Genomic DNA, 6,415 nt, shown 5'->3' with positions numbered 1-6,415 from the left:
CAGTCTGCGAAACCCCCACCGAATTCGTCAAACGATATCGGCTGGTGGTCCTCTCGATTCCCGTAGAAATCGAGAAATGGGGCAGGATCCCTCTCAACGACCGGGGCTTACGTCAGGTAGGACCCGAAGGTCCCCCCTGGTAGCGCAGTCCCCAACGTGGGATCCTACAGAGAAATCTCTGTAGGATCCTTCCCCTTTCCCTCGTAGCCGGTTAAGGAGAGAGGGAATGGGGGAGGAATTGGATACTCGCTCGCCTTCCCCAGTGGAACTAGCAGTTGGAGAAGAGTAGGAGCAGCCATCGCCTTGCGGCGATGGCCTCTCAGAGTCTGGGAAAAACGTATCGTCAGGAGAAAACGTTTTCCCCGAGGAGGGTTACGAACTCTCACTGTAGGTAAGGGTCTGCCGCCACTGTGAACGTCGTCTGGGTGGGGCTGATCGACACCTGACAGGAGAGAGCCGATACCGTCCTCCGACTCATTCCAGTCCTCGTCGAGGTCGAAACCTCTCAGGAGGAACCGAAGGAGTATTTAAATACGGTGTCCGAAGACACGTAGAAACGCCGCTGTCGCAGTGTAGAGGAGGTGGAAGTAGCTTGATCGACCGCCAGAACTGAGAGAGCCTTCTTGTCCGGAGACGAGAGACTCTGGTTCAAGACAGAATCGGTAAGCTCCGATCGCGGCATACCCACCGTCGGTTTGGGTTCCCTCCCCTCGGGCCCCAAAACGACTCGAGCAGAGACAGGGCTCTGCTGGTGGGAGCGGCGATCCTTCCCCCCGGTCGTTGTGCTGACGAATCAGTGCAATAACCTGGGTAAAGTTACTCTGAATCTCGGAAGTGTTTTACAGCGTCTTGAGGAGTAGGACCGTCCAGTCCTTCCAACAAGAGCAGCTCCCAGGACCCTCCTCCTTCAGAAGAAGGACCAGCAACAGATCCCTGACGGTTGCCTCCAATCACTTGCGCGTACGTCCTGGTTGGTCCTAAGACCAACATGGCACGTGCGGGCGTCGTGACGGGATCGTGAGCGGCGCATCTCTCACGATCACTCCTATATACCTCGCTCTTCCTGGCGTATGCCGAGGAAGTTGAAGGTATCGGAGAGACAGAACTGACGCCACCCCCTCTCCCCTGACGGTCGCCTCCAAATCACTTGCGCGTACGTCCTGGTTGGTCCTAAGACCATACGTGGCACGTGCGGCGTCGTGACGGGATCGTGAGCGGCGCACCTCTACGATCACTCCTAGCTACCTCGCTCTTCCCGTGTAGCCCGAGGAAGTTGAAGGTAGTGGAGAGACAGACCTGACGCTCCCCCCCCCGCGTCGCTGGCAGGACCAGCGTACGTGGGGGGCTGCAGCCGATCACCAACCCGCGGTGGGGATCGATCTGCAGGCCTGGCCGTGCCGCTCACCCTGTGGCGAGCGGCTCGACTGAGCACGTCGACCCCGGTCCCGTGCGTCAGACAAGCTGCTGCTGGTCACCGTATCCGCCCGGGTCCCTGTGGGAGCGGCGGTCAGGTGACCTGCAGAGCTCGCTTTCGCCGTGAGACCGGTGAGCGTCCTCGCGGCACGTCAAACCGCTGGTACCAGCCGAGGCTTGGTTACCGTCGGTCGAGGGGACCTGGGGGACCTCTTCCCAGCCTCAAACCCGTGGCCGGTCAGAGACCGTCCCCCCACCCCCGTCCACACCCGAGGTACGGCTGGTCGCTGCGAGAGCGGCCGCTGGCCTGGCGAGAGTCACCCCGAGCGGCTCTCGACAGTCTTCTGCTCCGTGCCTCGGTCATGACGCTGAGCGAACTCAGGCGTTCTTAACTTGGGCTGCACGGTCACCCGAAGGAGATCGTACACTCGGAACTTCTCACGGGTACCGAGAAACCGAGCCGGTACCTGGCTTAGCACAGAGCTGCCAAGACCAGGCGAGGGTGTACCAGCGGTAGCCAGCACACCCTTGGTCCCGTCTTCCTTCTTCTTCTCAGAAGGGGAGACGGGCCCCGTTCCCGAAGGAACAGGAGGACCAGCAGAAGAACCCCCCCGTCACACGGAATGTGACGAGCCCTTCGAAGTTCCCAAAGGAGTCTTCTTAGGGGAATAACAAAACCCGGTTACAGCTGGTCGCTGCGAGAGCGGCCGCTGGCCTGGCGAGAGTCACCTGAGCGGTTCTCGCCAGACCTCTGCTCCGTGCCGTGGTCTTGGCGCCGAGCGAACTCTGGCGCCGAAACTTTGGCTGCACGGTCTCCCGAGGGAGAGCGTACACTCGGGGATCTCCCGCGAACGAGAGACCGAGCCGGAACCTGGCGTAGCGGCATCGCCGCTAGCACCAGGCGAGGAAGTACCAGAGCTAACCGATACTCCTCTGGTCCCCGTCTATCTCTTCCTTACGGAAGGGGAGACGGGCCCCGCTCCCGACAGAAGCAGGAGGACCAGCAGAAGGACCCCCCGTCCCACCGAGGTGGGACGGGCCCTTAGAAGTTCCCGAAGGAGACTTCTTAGGGGGGGAGGCAGCCTTCTTCTTCTTCGGCTTATGGGCCTTAGAAGTCGAAGGGGAAGAGGCAGCCCAGCAAACAGACGAAGACGAAGATGACAACCTTCCTCTTATCTTCGTCAGCTCACGCAGGACAGTCGTCAGGTCCTCCATCCAGGCCGGAGTCGGGCCTATTGCCGAAGCAACACGGCCCGACTGCACCTGTCCGGAAGGACCTGGGGACTGGGGAAGACACACCATGGGCAGGACCAGCATGGACAGGCGCAGGAACCAGGAGCGACAGGAAAACAGCAACCAGCTCAGGAGCGGCAGGAACAGCGGCAGCGGTAAACACAGAAGGGACAGCCAAGCCCAAGGCCAGTAGCGGGAACCACATCAGCGACAGGTACGGCAGGCCCAGCCATCGCCTCGTAGAATCATCGGCAGCCAGCGTGGTACTGGCGGCCGGTCCCAGGGGCGAGCTGCTGGAACAGCGGAAGTCTGGGGCAGGCAAACACGAAGAAAACACAGGCGGCGGCGGCATACCCCTCCTCGGTACGGCCGGCGACCGGCCCTAGAAGCGGCAGACGGCGTCACCGACACAGCATGGGGAGTGTAGACCAGCGGGGGGAAGCAGCATAAGCGGCCGTGAAGGTTGTAGTGGAGACCACTCCAAGGTCACCGCCCCAGACCTCGCTAGACTCTTGCAGCAGATCGTGGATGCTAGGCACGCCCTGCAGCCGCAGTGGGGTCCATACCTGTCCAAGGTCGTCTCCCACGGCTGTAGCACCTGCGGTAGCACAGACAGATTAGTAAGAGGGGTTCCCTCACGCGGGGGGAGACATGCCCCACCCCGAACGGAAGGAAGACCCCAAAAACAAAATACGAGGAAGCTGAGCGGGGGGGCAGGAAAGAAGACGAAGAATCGGATACCAAGGGAGTCGCGGGAGAGCTTTCCGACGACTTCCTGGCAGACCTTCGCTTCCCCTACCCCGCACAGCAGTGAAAAGTAATATGAAAATGAAACAGAATACTGCACTTGCGATTCACTTCATAGAACTTAAAGAGGGTAAAAAATCAATTCCCGGTAAGAGCGGAAACTTGATCCATAATAATATGATGCTATCATAAATATATATGAAAATGAACAATACTGCACTTGCTATTTTCACTTTCACAGCAATAAATCGTAAGGATTAATTCCCGGGTAAGAGCGGAAATTGATCCAAAATTAAATTTGATGCAATTAATAAATGAAAATGAAAAGAAAACTGCATTGCGAATCCACTTTCATTGCATTCTATTCATACAAAATAAGAGGTCTCTTGCCGAGCGCAATCAAGCTCTCGGCAACGAACGCACAGGGCAAAAATATAATGAAAAAGAGTACTTACATCTTTCAATTACACACTTTCGCCCAAAATACATGACTCGGCGCGAGTGCGCCCGCCCTCGGCACCGAGACATAATTCAAGGGTTCAATTCATGAAAAGAGCGGAAATCGCCGTCTCTACGGCGATAGCTCCATGTTGATTCATAATTAAGTAATGAAAATGAAAACAGTGTACTTACAGTTTCATTTTCAAGTCAAACCAAACCATTAGTAGAAAACACAATATAAACAAAGCATACGACGATGAAGCGGGCAGAGAGCGATGACGAACACGTCCTTCACACCCGCGGCCGAAAGAAAGCAAAAAGTGATTCTTCAACCTCTCGGGAGCGCGGGCGCGCGCACGGATCGGACAAGCGTTAACTACCGTTCTCCCCTTGTTCGAAGCTTACGACCGTCCCAGCTGCCGCTAGTTACCTTCCTATTGTTAAAGGACCGAGGGTTTGTATTACGTATCGGAACAAATTACACATATAGGCTAGGTATGCTAACATTGTTCAAATGAGTGCTGGGAAGGCTGGGAAAGATGGTGGATTGTCTGTAGTTAGGATCGTCAGTGGTTGTTTACCCTACCCAAAACTGTTTCCCACTGCTTTATTCAGATTTGTAAATGTGAATTGGAAAGCAAAGAGCAAAACCTTGGTTGAGTCACCCAGTTGTTTCCTTACCTAACCCAAATGCTTTCCCATCTTTGCTATCCCACCAACATTGTGAGATTATAATGATTACGTAGTAGCCTACTGTTTGGAATAATTAAATAATCCAGAATAACCGTATCCGATAACAAGAACATTGTACAGTGGACCCCCCCCCTTATTCGCGTTCTCCAGATTCGCGGACTCACACATTCGCAGATTTCTCTCGAGAACGTTTCCCTGCATTATTCGCAGAAAATTCGCGCATTCGCGGTATTTTTCTATGAGAAATATCCCAAAATCCCTGGTTTTTGTTATCAATTTCATCATAAAATGCACTTTTTGTGATAAAACTATTAAAAACCAAGTATGAATATTTTAAGTGGTTTTTCTTAAGTTTTAACTAACAAAATAAGCTGTTTTTAGCGTTTTTATAGGGGTTCCAAACATTCGCGGATTCTAACTATTCGCGGGGGGGTCTGGTACGCATCCCCCGCGAATACGGGGGGACCACTGTACATCCAAAACCAAGACAAGGTGAAAGGCATCACATTCTCAGAAAACTGCTGTAGAATAATTAGTACATGGAAGAAATGGAAAACATAGCTTCATATTATAATTGGCATATGACAAATTAAACTTCAAACACGACCATTTTGATTTTATGGCAAACAGCTAGGGGGAAAAACCAGCGACTACCAACCCTTATCACGGTGGACAGGTCTTATTCACTCGATATTTAAATGGTGAAACAAGAATACAATTACAACTCCAAGCATACCATTCAAAAGATTGAAGTTTCATCAACATAATGTGATATATGAAAGCCCCATACGAACTAAAATAAGCATGAGACGCTCTTCATAAAATATGTTTTAAAGGCAGTTTTGAAATCCAATATGGCAGCTACCGTGGAATGTACAGGTTTTGATCAGTGACTAAATCATCTTTCCCAGCCTTCCCACAAGCAATCATTTGAACAATGTTAGCGTATGTATGTAACGTTTATTGATCTTACTCAAGTTTGCAATTGTAATCAGCACATTAAAACAACATTTTGTTGCCTATATTACCGAAAGTATGAAACTTTTTATTCCCGGGGTCATGGTTTGAACTGAATTCATTCTTACCTTGTAATCGGTGGTTTTTATCCTTACTGCCATCACAACTGAAACTCCACAGTGCTTATTTGATGATATTATACACATTTTGGTCTCAGTTCACTCCACATTGCACTTTAAACAAGTTGCTGTTCCTGGTTCCTAAGCGCGCGTGCCACAAACACAGTTACGAACAGCAGACGACGAAAATGATATTGTTATGTTACAATAAAGTTTCATACATACTTACCTGGCAGATATATACATAGCTAAGACTCCGTCGTCCCCGACAGAAATTCAAATTTCGCGCCACTCGCTACAGGAGGTCAGGTGATCTACCGGCCTGCCCTGGGCGGCAGGACTAGGAACCATTCCCGTTTTCTATCATATTTTCTCTTCTTCCACCTGTCTCCTGCGGGGAGGCTGGGTGGGCCTTTAATTGTATATATCTGCCAGGTAAGTATGTATGAAACTTATTGTAACATAACAATATCATTTTCATACAATCAACTTTACCTGTCAGATATATACATAGCTGATTGGCACCCTTTGGTGGAGGGTAAGAGACAGCTACTTTATGGAATAGACAGGTAAACAACATATGTTGTAGGTATAAATAAAACCTTGGTTCCTACCTGATAGGTGGTAGACTTCGTGGGTGTTTGCCCAGTAGTCTGCATCACCTCAAGAAACTTTAGCGAGATATATGATCTATGGCCAAGAGTTCTGTGGGTCTGCCGAAGGGGTCTTATCCGCTTACTCGGCAGAGCCTGAAAGGACTTTGTCAATGGGTGCTGATCCACTTATATGACAATACACTTATGAAGGAGCAC

The sequence above is a fragment of the Macrobrachium nipponense genome, chromosome 28 (assembly GCF_015104395.2).
Source record: "Macrobrachium nipponense isolate FS-2020 chromosome 28, ASM1510439v2, whole genome shotgun sequence".
NCBI classification, from domain to species: Eukaryota; Metazoa; Arthropoda; class Malacostraca; order Decapoda; family Palaemonidae; genus Macrobrachium; species Macrobrachium nipponense.
Note: the sequence above shows the minus strand (reverse complement) of the source record.